This window comes from Oryctolagus cuniculus, chromosome 14 (genome assembly GCF_051225735.1).
Source record: "Oryctolagus cuniculus isolate XC-2025 breed Fujian yellow rabbit chromosome 14, ASM5122573v1, whole genome shotgun sequence".
NCBI lineage: Eukaryota > Metazoa > Chordata > Mammalia > Lagomorpha > Leporidae > Oryctolagus > Oryctolagus cuniculus.
The window spans coordinates 36,532,501-36,549,370 of NC_142880.1; the positions used below are offsets into that span (position 1 = coordinate 36,532,501).

At 42.4% G+C, this 16,870-nt stretch overlaps 1 long non-coding RNA gene across 2 annotated transcripts in view; it reads left to right on the forward strand.

Moving 5' to 3' along the window:
• The window catches only part of LOC138845245 (uncharacterized), a 23,253-nt gene extending 9,431 nt beyond the window's left edge, over positions 1-13,822 (forward strand). Inside the window, exons 2-4 of one of the 2 annotated variants that reach the window (XR_016220246.1) lie at positions 11,102-11,240; positions 12,539-12,627; positions 13,542-13,822. This is a non-coding gene — a long non-coding RNA (uncharacterized LOC138845245). The remainder of the gene's footprint in view (positions 1-11,101; positions 11,241-12,538; positions 12,628-13,541) is intronic. The other variant, XR_016220247.1, reaches the window with a different exon arrangement.
• Positions 13,823-16,870: the final 3,048 nt, after the last annotated feature.

Sequence of the window (16,870 nt, forward strand, 5' to 3'; positions counted from 1 at the left end):
TCTTTACTCATTCTTTGCTGTATTAGTTTGATAAATCGCTTACTGGGGAAAAAACCTGCAATTGGGAAGGTAGAGATCTGACCCTGAGGGACACGTTGGTGGTACCCAGAACTTGCTTTTTGCATCCCTAATGCTGGGAAGCAGTCCCTGGACAGACCCATCCTGGGTGTTTCCCCAGGATATAGTTTTCCTACCATGGTCTCCCAAGGAAATAAAGGGAGCTCTTTTTTCAAAGAATGCCCAAGGGTGAAATTAATTACAGGTCCACATCCCTCCTGCTTCAACCCATACAGCCAAAAAACATTGCAGCTTGTGGGGATTCAGCCAACCATATCCCACTCAAGAGCAAACTGAAGACCCCAGAAGAATAAATCTTCACCCATCCCCCACTCTCCTAGTCTCAAAGCTAGCTGTCAGCAGAACTAGACCAAAGACCAGGTCTTTTGATCTTAGACTAGTATTCAGCTAGTATTTAATTTATTATGTAGCATTGTCATCATTCTAACCTGGATCTCCCCAGAACGTGTGGCTCAGTTTTTATGTTTGATGTGAAGATTCCCTCAGGGCATTTGAATGGTTTTAGCATTAACTTTATTTTACTCAGTCAATATTTCCTAAGTTTTCAGTCTTCCCACTACTTGAGTCAAAATTATCTGCAAAAACGCAGGCACCTGATTCCTTCAGAATCAGGATCTCTGAGAGCGCGACTTCATCCGCCCCATCTGCATTTTAATAAGCTTCCTCAGGAGAGTGTGCACTTGAGAACCAGATTACCTGGCTCAGAGTCAAGTCCATGTACTTTGTTGATTCAGAATGTTGTCCCGTTTGGTGCAGCACTTAAGATCTGGCTTGAGATGTCCCCATTCCATATGAGACTCCTAGGCTTCTGATTCAGCTTCCTGCTAATACACACTCTGGGAGGCAGTGATGGCCCAAGTACTTGTGTCTCTGCCATTCCATGTAGGCAACTCAGATTGGGTTCAAGGCTCTCGGCTTCAGCCTAGCCCAACCCAGCTGCTGTGGTCATTTGAGAGATGATGCAAGTAGATGGAAGATCTTTGTCTCTCACCATCTCTGCCTGTCTAAAAAGATAAAAATCTTTAAAGATTTTCCTTTAATTTGAAAGGCAGAGTGACAGAGAGACAGGGACAGAGAGAGCAAGAAATCTCCTATCTGCTGGTTTACTCTCCAAATGACCGCAATGGCTGTGGCTGGGCTAGACCAAAGCCAGGAGCCAGGAATTCCATCTGGGTCTCCCATGTGGGTGCTGGGGCCCATGCACTTGGGTCATCTTCTGCTGCTTCTCCAGGAGCATTAGCAGATACCTAGATCAGAGGCAGAGCAGCCAGTACTTGAACCAGCACTCATGTGGGATACTGTGCCACGTTAGCCCTCCTCTCTGCCTTTCAAACAAACAAATAAATGTTGTCTTGAGTCTCAGAAGTTAGATGAGATTATAATCAAGGACTAGTATAGGAAAAAAGTTAGTTTTAAAATGAATGGCTTGGGGCCAGCGCTGTGGCACAGAGGGTTAATGCCCTGGCCTGAAGCGCTGGCATCCCATATGGGCGTTGGTTCTAGTCCTGGCTGCTCCACCTCCAATCCAGCTCTCTGCTGTGGCCTGGAGAAAGCAGTAGAAGATGGCCCAAGCCCTTGGGCCCCTGCACCTGCATAGGAGACCTGGAAGAAGCTCCTGGCTCTTGGCTTCAGATTGGCACAGCTCCGGCCATTGCGGCCACCTGGGGAGTGAACCATCAGATGGAAGACCTCTGTCTCTCTCTCTGCCTCTCCTCTCTCTGTGTAACTCTGACTTTCAAATAAATAAGTGAATAAATAAATCTTTTAAAAAATAAAATAAAATGAATGGCTTATCTTATACTCATTAGTGATTTAGATTTGAGAACGTGGCAATTTTCTCTATTAGATCCTTGAGTTACTGAAGAAGCTAAAGTCTAAATTTGTTTCTGAATTCAGTTTCACGGCTTTTCATATTTTTCAGTTCTTAAATTTCCTACTTAATAGCAAAGAAAAAATGTGGGAAAGTTCTGACTTCTCATGCCATGGACAACCTTTAGTGAATTATTATCTATCACTGAAGTCTTACCCTACAGATTTCCAAGCCTATTCATTAGGACGTGCTAGTTCCTGTTTTCAGTTTTTACTTTCTATAATTACATCTAAATCTGTATGTGGTGAGATTCCTAACAAAATCTAGAATTATTCGCTTTCTTCATTTTATTCCCCAAAAAAGCAAAGGAGACCCATTGAATACCAAATGCTTGAGACCCATTGAATGCCAAGCCTGTCTGTGAGAGTTTCGCCATGTAGACTTTTAGATTTATTCTTCTGCTTATCTGTTTGTTTTAACAGACATAAAAATTTATGTGTGTTTGTGGGGTACTATGTGAAGTTTCATTGCATTATACATTGTGTATAACGTATACATTGTGGAACACTCATCAAGATAAATATCTTTTCAAGCATTCAACTTTCTTTACAGGAAAAGCATACAAAATGCTATCTTCTGGGATTAATATTATCTACAGTTCCCCTATTGTGTAACAGAACCCCAAAACTTCTTACTCCTCCCTAACTATAACGTAGTACCCAACGGTTAACTTTTTCCCACCTTTTCCTCTTCACTGCCCTCCCTAGCATCTGCTAACTCTCATGATATTTTTAGCTTCTATGACATCACCATTTTTTACACTCCACACATGAGTGAGATCATGTGATATTTGTCTTTCTGTGCTTGGCTTATTTCATGTAACATGATGACCTCCAGTTTCGTCTGTGTTGTTGCAAATGACAGGATTTCATTCTTTTTATAGCTGAGGCATATTCCATTGGGTATATATGATACACTTTCTTTATGCAGTCATCTGTGGGTGGATGCTTAGTTTTCTTCCATTTTCTCCCTATTGTGAATAGTGGTGCAGTGAACATGTGCGTGCCGATGTCTCTTCAAGTGTTGGTTATCATTTCCTTTGTGTATTCACCCAGTAGTGAGATTATTGGTTCATATGGTTGCTCTATTTTTAGCGTTTTGAGGTAGCTCAGTACCATTTTCCACATGGCTGTACTGATTTACATTCCCACCAATGGTGTAAGCGTTCCCTTTTTTCCACATCCTCACCAACACTTGTTATCTTTTGTCTTTAATTTTACTGGAGTGAGGTGATACTTTACTGTGGTTTTGATTTGCATTTCCCTGATGATTAGTGATGCTGGGCATTTTTTCATGTACCTGTTGGCCATTTGTATGTCTTCCTTTGAGAATTGTCTGTTTTAGATCTACTATCCTTTTTTCCCCCTAAGATTTATCCTTTTATTTGAGAAGTAAGAGCTACATACCAAGAGACAGAGAGAAAGGTCTTGCATCCACTGGTTTACTCTTGAAAAGGCCGCATCAGCTGGAGCTGTGCCGATTGGAAGCCAGAAGCCAGGAGCTTCCTCCAATTCTCCCAGGAACTTGGGCCATCCTCCACTGCTTTCCCAGGCCAAATCAGAGAACTGGATCGGAAGAGGAGCAGCCAGGACCCATATGGGATGCTGGTGCCACAGGTGGAGGCTTAACCCATATGGTTCTGGACTTTGATGTGTTTTTTTTTTTTTTTTTTTTTAATTCAATCTCATTACTCACTAATGATCTGTTTCGGTATTCTATTTCCTCAAGATTCAATTTTGGCATGGTATATGTACTCAAATTTGGTAAGGTATGTGTCCATTTCTTCCAGGTTTCAGACGTTGTTGTCATACGATGGTTCATATTAAATTCTAACAATCCCTTGTATCTCTGGTGTCAGTCATAGTGTCTCCATTTCCATCTTTAATTCTGTGTGTTTGAATCCTGGTTCATCCAGCTCAGGGTTCATCACTTTTATGTGTCTTTTCTAAGAACCAGCTCCATACTTCATTGCCTTTTGGCCCTGTTTCTTAAGTATCGATGCCATTTATTTGTTCTCGGAGTTTTATTATTTCTTTGCTTCTACCAATTTGGGGTTTGATTTGCTCTTATTTTTCTAGTTTTAAGGTTCAGTAATAAACTGAGCTCTTTCTTTTTTAAATGCAGGCACCGATTGTTATAAACTTCCCTCCTAGTACATTCTTGCTTCATCTATTCATCTATAGTTTATTGTGTTGTTTCCATTTTCATTCATTTGAAAAAAGATTTAAATTTCTTCCTTGATTTCTTCCTTGATACATTGATTGTTCAGCAGTAAGTTGTTTAATTTCTATGTATCTGTGTTTCCAAAGTTTTTATTGCTATTTATTTCTATTTTATTGCCTTGTGATCAGAAAAGATACTTAATTTGATTTCTATTCCTTTTTAAAAGATTTACTTATGTATTAAAAGGTAAAGTTACAGACAGAGAAAGAGAGAGAGAGAGAGAGAGAGAGAGAGAGATCTTCCATCTGTTGGTTCACTCCCCAAATGGCTATAATGGCTGGACCTGGGCTGATCTGAAGCCAGGAGCCAGGAGCCAGGAGCTTTTTCTGGGTCTCCCACGTGGATGCAGGGGCCCAAGGACTTGGACCATCTTCTGCTGCTTTTCCAGTCTCATTAACAGAGAGCTGGATCAGAAGTTGAGCAACTGGGTCTCAAATTTACGCTCACATGGGATGCCAGTGCTGCAAGTGGTGGCTTTACCAGCTGCACTGCAGCACTGGCCCCAAGATGTCTGATCTTTTAAAATTGCTGAGACTTGTTTTGTGACCTACTAAGTGATCTATCCTAGGAAATGTCCTATGTGCTATTGAGAAGAATGTGTGTTCTGCATTTGTTGGAAAGGTTCTATAGATATCTGTTAAGCCCAATGGATCTAGGATGCAGTGCAGCTCTGCTATTACTCTGTTAATTTTCTTGTCTGTGTAATCTGTCCAGTTCTGGAAGTGGAGTGTGTAAGTCCCCTACTATCATTTTATTGAAGTCTGTCCCTCCTGTTCTACTAATATTTGCTTTCATATTCAGGTACTCCAATTTTTTATGCCTATGTATTTATAGGTGTTATTTCCTCTTGTTGGACTGAGCCCTTTATCATTTTGTAATGATCTTCTTGATCTCTTTTTACTGCTTTTGATTTAAAATCTAGTTTCTTTGATAGGGGTTTGGCTACTTCTGCTTGCTTTTAGGTTTCATTCACATAGACTGTCTTGTCCCATCCTTTCACTTTCAGTCTATGTGTATCCTTGGAGGTGAAGTGACTTTCTTGTAAGAAGCATTTTTTTAAATTCATTCTGTCACTCTATGGAGAATTTAGTCCATTGACGTTTAATGTAATTATTGATAGGAAAGATCATATCATTGGCGTTTTGAACTTATTTTGTATTTTCATTGTAGTTCCTTCCTTTCTTCTTCCCTTGTGGTTAAGTGATTTTCCTTAGTGGTGTACTTTGATTCCTTGCTTATTATTTTGTATGTCTGCTACATGTTTTTGTTTTGTGGTTACCATCAGGCTTACAAAAAACTTCTTTTGACTATAAAAAGCTATCTTAAAATGAAAATAATGTTGATTATAAAGATAGGGAAAGAGACAACAACAAAGAGGGAAGAGAGTCTAATAAAGCACTCTGCATTTACACTGCATTCCTCCCCACAGATAGATTTTTTTGATGTTACGTTTGACATTTTTAAACTTTACCTCTTAACATTTTAATGTAGTGGTTATAATTTATTTTTAGTCTTCACAGTCAAGACATAAATGATTTATGCACCATATTTATCATATTAGAACATTGTAGATTTGTATAATTACTCTTACCAGTGAGTTTTCCATCTTCTGATATTTTCTTTTTACCTGTTAGCAGCTCTTTCTTTACCATTGCAGGTGGTGACACATCCTCTCAGGTTTTGTTTCCCTGAGATCTGAAGGATGGTTTTGCTGGATGCAGTATTCTTATTTCCTCTTTAGTGCTATAAAAAGCCTCATTTCACTCCTTGATGGCTTCTAAGTAAGGTTTCTGTTAAGCAGTCTGCAGTCAGGAAAATTGGGACTCCTTTTTGCTTCTTTTGAGAATGCTGTCTTAAATTTTAACCTTGGAGAGCTTGACTAATGTGTCCTGAGAAGACCTGATTAGATTTCGTCTGACTGGTGACCTTTGCCCTTCCTGTACCTGGAAAGCTGCATCTTTCTCTAGGTTTGGGAATTTTCTGTCATGACCTCTTCGAATATGCTTTCCACCCCTTTGGAATTCTGAAGTCCCTCTTGAATTCCAAATAACCAGTGTTTGCTCTTGACATACTGTCACATAATTCCTGTAAGCGTCCTCCATTCTTCTTGATCGTTTTTCTTTTTTCTTCTCCAGCTCTGTATTTTCATGTAGCCTGCCTTTGAGTTAAGTGATTCTTTCTATTTGAGCTATTTTGCTCATGATAATTTTGGCTCTGTTTTAAATTCTACATAGTGTACTTTTCAGTTGAAGGATTTCTGTTTGATTTTTTTTTTAAATTACTTCCATCTCTGTATTGAATCTCTGTTAGAATATTGAATCATTTCTCTGTATTCTCTTGAATTTTGTTCAGTTTCCTTACCACAGCTACTTTGAAATCTTTATCTGAGCATTTGGGAATTTGGGCTCCTGGATTGTTGGTTTCTGGCACTTATTTTGCTCTTTTGGGAAGGTCAAGGTTTCCTGGAAGTTGTTAATTGTCGTTGATGTACGTCATCTGTACGTTGAAGGATAACAGTAATCTAACTTCATTTGTAGCTGTCCTTCTAGAAATTCTAAGCAGTCTGCTTATTTTCTCTGAGCCTGTGGATATTTCTGCTGTTCAAGCATTAGATAACACGCTCAATGGCACCTTCCCCCAGGCCTGCTACTAATATGTTTTTAGTGAGTCATTCCTTCAATTCAAATTTCAACACTCCCCCAATTCAAATTAGTTCCAAATCTAAAGTGGATGTGTTGTTCAATATGAACTGGGGAAAGTGCCTAAAAAGGAGCAGTCTATCCCCATGAGCCTCTTCCTGGCTCTGTGGTAGCTCAGGCTCCTTGTACTGTGTCCACCAATGCCACGTTGCTAGATCACATCTGGAGCCCTCAGTCCACCAAGACCAGTGATGCCCAGGGGTCAGATCAAGGCTTACCTTGTGATGGTTCATCTGCTGCTGAGTGGGGCTCACTGCCTGATGTTGCACCTACCCACCACTGGTGATGTTGGCTGGGGTCTAAGGCTGCTCGCCCAGAATCACAGAACTCTTCTAGTAAGGCAGCAGGTCCAGAAGCTCTGTCTGTAGGCACTGGCCTGGGGATAGGGACCACAGGGTCAGTTTAATATGGGTTTTATCAGCCTGACATGGAGCAGGAAACCATCCCTGTGATTCCTTACCGTCTCCCCAGGTGGCAGGAGTGGTGGTAGAGGCCGTCCCTCAGCTATTCATGAAGGCCCTAGAGAGAATTAACTCTGTCTTGGATACCACAACAGACTTAGTAAATTAGAAGATAATATTCAGGAATTTACGAAGAATGCAGCACAAACAGTTAAGGAGAAAACAAAACAGAAATAGCAATAAAGGTACATGGAAGATAAATTGAGAAGCTCTAATATAAGTCAAATAGGAATTCAAGAAAAAAATAAAGGACACTATGTACGAATCAATAGTCAAAGAGGTAATGACTGAGAATTTGTCAGAATAAAGGAAATTGTATTATCAGAATAAAAGTTTACAACTAGTGCCCAGCAAAATACATAATGATAAACGTATAACATGAAACATGCTGAACATTGAAGATAAAGACAAAATCTGACATACCACAAAAGGACAAAGAGAAATGACCTGCAAAGAAACGACAGGCTCTTATCTGCAATGGATGCAAGAAGACAGCAAATTAACCTTTTCAGAGTCTGAGGGGGAAAAAACTATCAGCCGAGAATTCTATACCCAGGTGAACTATCATCAGAGCAGTTAAACCATTTTCTGGCTAAAATACAATGTGTTACCACTCACATACTAAATCCAATAATTGACAAAATATGCTGATAAGTATAATTAGCCATAGACTTTAAATAATTAATTTGTGCTTTAAAAGGGTAGATCTTTGAGTAAGAGGCTCCAGCAACTACTTCCCTGCAAAGACACCAGGGTGGACAGCTGTGCACATACCCACTCACCTTCATGGTGCTGTGGCGTTGTGGATAAAGCCTCCACCTGCCATGCCAGCATCCCATAAGGGTGCCAGTTCATGTTCCAACTGTTCCAATTCAGATCCAGCTCCATGATAATGCACCTGAGAATGCATCAAAAGATGGCCCACATGCCTGGGCCCCCGCGCCCATGTGGGAGACCCAGAAGAGGCTGGGATCCAGAAGAAGCTCCTAACTCCTGGCTTCTGTCTGGCCCAGCTCCAGCTATTGAGGTCATTTGGGGAGTGAACCAGTGGATGGAAGATCTCTCTCTGTCTGTCCCACCCACCTCCCCCTCTGTCTTTCAAATAAAAAAAATTTATTTTGTATTTGAGAGGCAGAAAGAGAGAGAGAAAGAGAGAGAGAGGAGGGAGAGAAAGAGAGAATGTGTGTACTTTCCTCTGCTAGTTCACCTCTCAAAGGATCACAATGGCTGGAACTGAACCAAGGCTAACTGTGGTTGCTAAGAACTCAATCCAGGCCTTCACTTTAGCCATCACCTCTGCCTCTCAGGGTCTGGATTAACAGGATACAGGGGTTAGGAACGGGAGACAGGCACTAAACCTAGGTACTCTGATGTGGATATATGGTGTCATAACTGCTCAACCAAATGCATGTTAGTTTTCTTCAGGGGTTTCAGAATTTTAATTTGTGCAGTATGTGTTTAGAGTGCTAGTGTGTACACATTCTCTTTTCTTCATCTGTCCCTTTTTCCCCTTGCCTATTTTCCCTGTCCAGCAGTTTTTCAGTTGCTCCTGTTTAGGCTTTAGGGGTCCATTCCACAACTTGTTTTTTTTTTTTTTTTTTTTTTTTTTTTGACAGGCAGAGTGGACAGTGAGAGAGAGAGAGAGAGAAAGGTCTTCCTTTGCCGTTGGTTCACCCTCCAATGGCCACCGCGGCCGGTGCGCTGCGGCCGGCGCACAGCGCTGATCCGATGGCAGGAGCCAGGAGCCAGGTGCTTTTCCTGGTCTCCCATGGGGTGCAGGGCCCAAGCACCTGGGCCATCCTCCACTGTACTCCCTGGCCACAGCAGAGGGCTGGCCTGGAAGAGGGGCAACTGGGACAGAATCCGGCGCCCCGACCGGGACTAGAACCCGGTGTGCCGGCGCCGCTAGGCGGAGGATTAGCCTAGTGAGCCGCGGCGCCGGCCTCACAACTTGGTTATATTTTGGTGGTCTAGACTCCTATTTTATGATGGCATTGAAATATTGTAGATTCAGCCACTGAGCCAAAAGTTAGCTTGGCCCACGTCCTGATGATATCTGCTCCTGTTTTCCTAGATTCATATTTGTATAAGTCCTATCCTCAAAAAGTACTTGCAACTTTTTTCAGGTAGGAATTTCCCACCTTATTCAGGTTCAAGCAATATGCTTGGATCTAGGCTTTAACAGTCTGGGACACCTTTACTCCTCAGTAGTGTGGAGGAGTTATTTTGCCTAACTCTGCATGCCTCCAGAACCTACTAAGCTCACAGCTTTAGCAACTTACTTTTATATTTCTGTTCAGTTTACAGCACATAGATATTTGTTTTTTCTTTTATGGCCATGTGTGCGTTCAGTTTACATTTTCCTTTTTAGTAATTTTTAAATTTACTCATAAAATATTTTACTTATGATTGTTAAGTAATTAGAGCATAGAGAATGACTTTAAAACATGAGCTTACAACTCTGTTTTGATCCCCAAACTGCAGGCCTGGGGATGAGAGCAGCAAGGCCCCGCATAGAGACCGTCTCTGAGATATCTACATTACTGCTACTGCTAGAGTGACAGTGCCCTCTGTCTCCCATCTAGCTTGCATCATGCTCCTAAAATGGCTTTATGCCTGACAAAGCTCACTCAATACAGATGAATTCGCTCTTAAATAACTATTAAGACCATCCGTGATTCACATAGCAAGCACTTTTGTAATACATTTTCAGTTACTGTCTAAAGAAGTAGATCTGGAGAAGAGCCAGACTAATTTAGAAGTGAACATGGTTTAAAAATGAGTGAATCATTTCAGAATCACATAAGAAGTTCATGGAAACACATTAATATGATTCTTTCTGTAGATTAAACTAAGATCCCTTGCAGGTAATGAAACATTAGAAACTCAGAGTAAAAATCCCAACCAAGTTTTCAGAAAGCTTATTTGTTTTGGCTTTGGGAGACTGGTCATGACTCAGTGCTGATTCACATTAGTGAGGAACCAGAAGTGTGACTGAGATACACTGGAACTTGATTTTAGAATCCCTGTAGCAGTGCAAGGTGCAAATCAAGAGCTTGGCAAACATATTTTAGGGGTTTCCAGAAAAACCCCCTCTCCATCATTAAAAATGGCTTAGGGTTAAGTTTTGAGCATCTGTGTTGTGATGTTGTTTAGAATGCCCATATCCCATGTCCCTGAGTTTGAGTCCTGGCTCTGTACTTGACTCCAGATTCCTACTAATGTACGTGCTGTTGATGGCTAAAAGTGCTTGGGTCCCTACCAGTCATGTGGGAGACTCAGACTGAGTTCCCAGCTCTCAGCTTCAGACTTGTCTTGACTTTGCTATTGCAGGCATTTGGGGAGTCAACCAGTGGATCGAAAATCTATCTGTTAAGCAGTCCAAAAATCATTTTAAGCAGGTCATTATTTTTAAATGGTTATGATTCCTTGGCACTTCATAAGGAATCATTTAATAAATAATCATGGAAGAGGATAAATAAATGATTTTAGTTTTGTGTGATAAGAGACACAATAAAGATGGGTCCCCTAACACAATTGTTGGTGGTCAGAGAAGACATTTTAGGAGAAATAATGTCAGATCTAGGTGTACATGAAGAAGTAGGAATGCATCAGACAAAATGGAGTGCAGTAGTGAGTAGGGGAAGATGTAATATGAAGAAAAACAGTGATCATGACGTGCACCTGAGTCCCCTCCCTTATAACACAGTGATTTCCACTGGAGGACCATCACATACTATGTCTCTCCCCCACTGTCGTATTATTGGCAGAACAGGACTCTCTAGGTCCCATTCTCCCACTGAGAAGCTGGAAGAATCACATCCTCCCTTAGCAGCCCTCAGTACAACCAAGGCTGATGTTTCCGATTCATGTGGTTTCTCCTGGAAACTTGGTCTTCAAAACTTGGAGGTGAGTCATTGAAATGGCAGCATGCCTACTAGATTGTTCCTATTATAACACTCTTGATGTACTTCCTGTTTCCTATTTTTTCCCAAACCTTAATCCCTATATCCTTTCAGTAAATTCCACTTTGTTTTAACTGATTAAATGATTCCATTTCAAGTGACAGCAAGGAGGGGCATGCAGGGTGGTAGTTGAGAGATTTAGAGAAGAATAGATTAGAAAGATCTTAAGGGATATGCAGAGACATTTCAACTCATTCCCTAGGCTTTGAGAAACTCTGAACAAATGGTTTCAAGAATGAGCAGATTCGCATTATTTTTGTGGCAGCTTCATGGTGAATTATTTGGAAAATGTGGGTGAGTGAACAAGACTACAAGTAAGGGGAAAGCACTTAGAGGTAATTGTGCTAATCTAGATGAGAACAATAGTGGTTTGATTTCCTACAAATTGGATTTTTCAGAGGTATGAGAAGGGAAAGATGAAACCCTTGTTGTTACGTGTCAGGGACTTGGAGCCATCCTAGAGATAAGGCGTATAGAAGGAGATGTTTGTGTATGTGTGTGCAAGCTAGAAAGCTCCATTGTGGTTCCAAGTGCTAACTTTGAATCATAAACTCCTCTCCTACTGCCGCAGTAGTGAGGAAACATCCATCCACCATCTATAGTGTTCATTAACTTGGTCTGGGTTGGGGACCCCAGCTGGCAAGCCTGGAAGAAGTCTGAAAGGTGAGTTGGAGAACTCGTGGAAAGAAAGGTGGACTTGGTAGGGTGTTGGTTAGTGAAAAGTTTTAGTAAGTTGAGATATAAGAAGCCATGCCTCTTGCCAATGTGAATGCTATTTTCTATGATCTTCCTCCTTTATCTGTTGGGTTGGCCCAGGGGTGGTCTTTTTTCCTTTCCCTTTGCTACACCTGTTGCTATTCCAATGTTTCTATCATTCAGTGACTCTCATAACAGTTGCTGTGACAGTGGAGACAAGTCTTGGCTTAGAACTGGAATGAGGCCAAGACTTTCTGGGTGACAGAAGCAGGACTTGGAAATTGAATTTAGAGGTAGCATCTTACTAGAGCTTGACTAGTGAGTTGATTGGTGCCAAGTTGGTCTAAGGAACCAGACCAGGAGCCTCTGCTTTGTCTACCTTCATGAAGTTCATACCTTGAAATTTCATTACACTCTGGCGAAGTAGTTTTCAGCAAATCTCAGTTGTGCAGATTTAGGCATTCCAGAAACAAAAGGCAAGATTACTGTTCCAAGGGCTCAGTTTTATGAAAAGACAAAAGAATTTCCTTTTTTTCTTTCTCATAGATCACATCTGTGGACTTTATTATGGAATAGTTTGATCCCAGGAAATTTTTTTATGTCTGCTTTGGCAGTGGATCTAGGAGGAATGTGAGGTGGGTACAAAGAGGAAAGGGCAGATGCCCAAGTGTTGCTGTGGACTCCTTCTGAGGGGAGGAGCATGGTGGGGACAAGAGGTGCAGAGTCTCACCACACAGACCCCAGGGAGTCGGGTGAAAGTGGGCCAGAGATGAGCAGCTCACAGACTCCTTTATTTCAATTGGTGCAGCAGCTTATATAGCCGAGGCAGCCAATCTGATCAAGGGGCAGTTTATGCTGTAACCAATCACTGCCTGTTGCCAGGCAGCCTCTGTTGCCAGGTGGGTTCTGAAGCCATTTCCTGAGTAACTGACGCTCACTTGCCAACGCCATGTTGGCACGGCCTTCTCATTCCACCACTCCCAAGATCATTTTAAAGTAAGGCAATATGGCCATCAATGAGGGGTGTGCTTTCACTTCTCTTCCTCTTTGGGCTTCCCACCATTCAGTTAATAACACACTGATCGCTTTGAACAGTATCTGTCATTTATGTCACTCCCTAAATCAAGGACTTCTGGAAGACATGACCTGGGTTTCATTCACTTTCCTACTTCCAGGAGCCTCATACAGAGCCTGTAAATAGGTACAATTGATTTTCACAAACTCCTCATTCTGCTCCCTCCCCTTTCAGGAAGGTCTTTGCCCATTCAAACTTGCTGACAGGGAAAGGGGAGGCAGTGTATACAGGGATTTGTCTTTCTATTCCTGCCTCTCCCTGCCCCTCCTGAAAAAGAGTCTAGGGCTCAGCAAGGCCTCTGGAACTTACTAACATGAGGGACTTAATAACTGATAATGGTGCGCTTGTTATTAGACAAACTTTTTGTTGATAGTGTAGGGCTCTCACTTGATATTTATTTTCTCCTCTTCTGGTTCTCTCCATTTCCTCTTTCCTTGAAATCTCCTCTCTTCTGGGGCCGGTGCTGTGGTGCAGCGGGTTACCACCCTGGCCTGAAGTGCTGGCATCCCATACTACTGGTTTGAGACCCAGCTGCTCCACTTCCCATCCAGCTCTCTGCTTTGGCCTTGGAAAGCAGTAGAAGATGGCCATAGTCCTTGGGCCCCTGCACCCATGAGGGAGACCCAGAAGAAGCTCCTGGCTCCTGGCTCCTGGCTTCAGATTGGCGCAGCTCCGGCCATTGTGACCATCTGGGGAGTGAACCAGCGGAAGGAAGACCTCTCCCTCTCTGCCTCTCCTTCTCTTTCTGTATAATTCCAACTTTCAAATAAATAAATAAATCTCTTTTTAAAAAAAATCTCCTCTCTTCCTAGCATCTAGTCATCAAGAGATTGAGTAAGTCCCAGCCCTTATTGGTTACCAAGAAACTCTCTTTTGGGAGATGTTTTAGGAGAGAGGTAGTGGTTTACATATATAGAACACATCAATACAGATGGAAAATCCTCTAAAAGAATTCCACTTTTAAGTAAAAGATCTTCCAAGGGGCAAAAGAGAGGAAGGAATCTAGGCCCACATGCATGCAAGTTGGCCTAACCACGGTGCTGTTGCTGTCTTACGACCAATACAGAGCACTGCACTCTACTTGACCTACCCCCCACCCCCCACCCCCCACCCCCCACCATGGGATGCACTTTATTTCCCTTTCAAATTTCTCCTTAGTGCCTTGGTAAAATTCTTTCTGATAAGTTCAGCCTGTGTCTGAAGAAGAAAGGGGATGTTGTGTACACTTAGGTTTGGAAACAAGACTAAGAGTTTCCTAAACTCAAGAGCAGAGAGTCCTGATTCACTTGTTCTAATCAGCAAGGATGTGACACCAGGGTGCCAGGCTCCTTTAATAATCTTGTGACAACCATAGACTCCTTTCTTAGAAGAATGTACACATGCATGAGTTTGCATTCAGTTTCCAGGAGTTTAAAGGCAGTGTAGATTCCAATTGGAGAACCCTTGTCCCAGCAGGAGCAAGCTGTAGGAGAAAGGCCATGTTGGTTGGGGCCCTCATTCCTTACAATCCAAATCTATACCTATGTAAGTTTCTTCTTTTCCTTTGACTTTTGTATTATTCCATCAAGATTATTATGATTAATAGCTTACATTTATTGCATATTTACTAGCACATAATGTCCCTTAATCCTGCTAACAATCTCACATGGTAACTGTATTAATTTCCTAGAGGAGGAACCTGAGACTTAGGGAGGTTCAACAACTCACCCTAATGTCTACAACAACTAATTCCTATGGAACTCATGTTCTTAATGGCTTTGCTAAATACTTCCACGTGTTTCTCCTTTGTTGCATGTAAGGAAGAGATTCCCCTATACATCTCAATGTCCCAGGATGCCACAGCATCTCCCAGTTTACCTAGGAGTTATAAATGCAGGCAGTTGCATCCATTTCTGTGTGTGTCATAATCTTAGGAGCATAAAATGCTTTTGGGACATTCAGTTGTCATACTTTTCTACATTCTGGGCAGACCCACCCCTGATAGGGAACACCAAGAGTTAAGTGGGCTTGCTAGAGGCAAAATCCTGGTGGTGTTTTCTGTAGAGGACAGCTGGTCTCCCCTTCATTTCCATGACATTAGTTGAGTGCTTACTATATGCCAGCCCCGGTGCTGTTGCCTCAGCAGATTTGTCTGCTTACCACTCACAGAAGATGCTGACCAGAACTGGTGTATTTCAAACCCAAACCCCTTGAGGATAGTGGTTCAGAAAACTTGGCTTTTCCTCCTAACTCACGTGAACAGAATGATCAGAGCTTAAGAGAGGGTGCGTTTATCTCTGTGTTGCAATGCAATCCCCATTAAGGAACAGAAAAAAGTGCAATGAAGAAGGGCTGGGCTTGGGCTTCCAGTCATGGCTGTGCCAATAACTCAGCATTGTAGCTGGGGAGGCCATCAGCAGCTGTGGTGGGGTAGGACAGGTGCACATACACTTTATAATGCAGGCCATTCGAACTGTGGGGAGTACAGTTTTATTGAAAACTACAGTGTATAATATAGAGCTTTTAAAAATCAGTGGGCAGAAGGGTGATATTAAGAATGAGTTGCTGGGGCCTGCGCTGTGACGCAGTAGGTTAATCCTCTGGCTGCGGCGCCGGCATCCCATGTGGGCAACGGTTCTAGTCCCGGCTGCCCCTCTTCCAATCCAGCTTTCTGCTATGGCCTGGTAAAGCAGTAGAAGATGGCCCAAGCCCTTGGGCCTCTGCACCCACATGGGAGACCAGGAAGAAGCTCCCGGCTTTTGGCTTCGGATCAGTGCAGCTCCGGCCATTGGGGCCATTTGGAGAGTGAACAAACGGAAGGAAACCTTTCTCTCTGTCTCTCTCTCTCACTGTCTATAACTCTACCTCTCAAATAAGTAAATAAAATCTTTTAAAAAAGAATGAGTTGTTATTCAGATAACCTCATTTATCTTTTTAGGCCAGGAAGGGACCTCCCCCCACCCCCTGCCAAGAGCCCCCAGGTGGGACCCTTCTACCTCCTCCCTTTTCCTCTTCTGCAAATCACCAGTGTGGCTTGGGAGTCCCAGGTAGCATGTCCTCCAGCCTCTGAGAGTGCACTGCATACTGCTTGCGCAGGGAGAACAGGCCTGTCCATGTCTTTTAAAGACAGGTAATTCTTTGAAGACTTTGTGTCATATCAAACACAAACACCAGAATAGTCCCAGTGTGCTGAGTCCACAAAGCACATCTGAAGAAGCGGCTTCCATGAGTTGGTTTAGTTTGACAAGTCAATACATATTTCCCAGGGAGAATGAGGCGTTCTAAATAGAATATTTCCTTTTCTTTTCATCTGCACACAGTCTCCGAACTCAGCAAAACCCTGTTTAGATGGTGTTCGTGCTTGACATAAATGCTCAGAAGACAGGGGCGTCACCATTAGCACAGATGCTGTCTCCTCTCCTCCTAGTTATTTGCTTTTGCAGTCCTGAGAATCAAGGATGGAGCCAAGTCTGTCTTTCAACATCCTTACCCTGGGCTGGAGAGGCTATGAGGTTTAAATATAGGCCTTGTGCACTGAACGTTGATGCCAGTGATGCCTTAGGGTGCAATCATTTCCTTACCAGCCTGGAAAAAGCCAGGGCAAAGCTTTTTCAAATGGACAGAATGAAGCTTTTAGAAATGCAAATATGAATGGGACAGTGGCTGGCTTATAATTAATGATCTTTTGTGTATTGCTCATTAAGGGGGACCGACTCAATACAAGAACACATTGTGCTTTTTCTTTGTCGGTGATAGATACTCTTATCAAAAACAAAGCTCTTGGGACCAGCACTGTGGCACAGCGGGTTAAGCTGCTGCCTGCA